At 32.5% G+C, this 1,708-nt stretch overlaps 1 protein-coding gene across 1 annotated transcript in view; it reads left to right on the forward strand.

The window, feature by feature from the left end:
* FANCC (Fanconi anemia, complementation group C) overlaps positions 1-1,708 on the forward strand; it is a 388,004-nt gene that overhangs the window by 23,804 nt on the left and 362,492 nt on the right. The gene's annotated exons all lie outside the window — the stretch shown is intronic.

The following is a 1,708-nucleotide window of genomic DNA, read 5'->3' on the forward strand; positions in this document are numbered from 1 at the left end:
CAAGCAGATATATGCACACCCATGTTTATCATGGCTTTGTTAGAGTTGGAAACAACCTAAGTGCCCATCAACAAACAAATGGATAGAGAAGCTGTGGTATATTCACACAATGGAATACTACGCTGCATTGAAAAACAGGAACTCATGAAATCTTATTCAAAGTGGATGACTCTGGAGCACATTATGCTGAGTGAAATATGTCAGTCACAAAAGGACAAATACTGCATAGTGCCACTGCTGTAAAACAGGACTGCCATTGGGGATGGGAGGGGACTGAGAAAGATGGGATAAATTATGTATACTGCATTGAAAGAGATGAGGGAGAGAACTGTTTAAAAGGGATATATGATTAGGTATTATAGTCATGACAGGAGTCCAGAATGAAGGCTGTATAATGGAGTGGACTTGGGGGAGGTAGGAATTATATAACAATGAAAGAATTTTTCTTTTACTTTTCAAAGAGAAGAGTGAATTGAAGCAGAAGGGTGGGAAGGGAGAAAAGTGCAACAATGAATTAATGGAAATCCAAGGTCTCTGTAAACTTTAATTAAAATGAATTAAAAACAAACAAACAAAAAAACCCAAACAAAAACCTGGTAGAGCTGATGTGAATGTGTGTACATGTGTGCTAAGAAAGCCCAAACTTAACATCTCTAATGTGACTCCCCTACTCACACTATTTTGCAGGCCTGCTGGCCTCCTTACTTGAATGTCTGTCTTTGTTATCTAGGGCAGCTATAACAGAAATAATAGGAGAATGTTTTAACAAATTTCTTTTTTCAGTTTAATATGCCAGAGGTCAAAAATCAATCTTTTCTCCATTTTTCATAATCTTATTTATTGGTCTACATACCTCTGGAAACTCTATGAACTTTGATAAATGTTGATAGTTGTAGAGGGGCTTCAGGCCTTTTATTCTGCTATAACTCATGTTTGACTCGAAGGCAATCAACAACAATAACATTTATTGATCTAGTGTGAAGTTTTTTCCTTTCATTATACTTTAATCCATTCTGAAGCATAGTCTTTCAACTTCGTTATTAAATCCTTCAAACCTTCATTTTTACAAGCAATATTGTATTATCTGTGTATTAAAAATTGTTAATGAATTCTATTTGTAATGCATTGTAAACTGTTTTCAATATGATTCTTCAAAATGTTCTCCTTATCTTCAGATTGTTAAATTTGTTGTTAATGTTCATTAATACACAAAGTTTTTAATTTTAATGATGTCCCGTTTGTATGCTTTTGCATTGTTTCCTGTGCCTTTTATTCTTTCAATCTAGGAATTTATGTGAACTATTGGATCCTGAATCCAATTACCTCTATATTTTGTTTTAAGAATTTTATGATTTTATTTCTTGCATTTTAATTCCTTGATCCATTTTTAATGTGATATCAAGTATGAGTTTAACTTCATTTTTGAATTTTTTTTTGCATGTGAAAAACCAGTTGTCAAAGGACCATTTAATTAAAAAAATCTTTCCTATTGAATTGAATTGAATTGCCATCTCTATCAGAAGTCAGTGGACTTTAGCCTTATTTCTGGACTCATCAGTTCTATTTTATTGGTTTATATATCTGTTCTTACACCAGAACCAGATAAATAATACTAATTTTTTTTAATATTTCAATTTATTTCTTTTTCATTTCAGTGAACATCTACAGAGATTTTGGAATTCTATTCATTCACTGTTGCACCCTTCTC

The sequence above is a fragment of the Elephantulus edwardii genome, unplaced genomic scaffold, assembly GCF_000299155.1.
Source record: "Elephantulus edwardii isolate Elephantulus edwardi_28Jun2011 unplaced genomic scaffold, EleEdw1.0 scaffold00238, whole genome shotgun sequence".
NCBI classification, from domain to species: domain Eukaryota; kingdom Metazoa; phylum Chordata; class Mammalia; order Macroscelidea; family Macroscelididae; genus Elephantulus; species Elephantulus edwardii.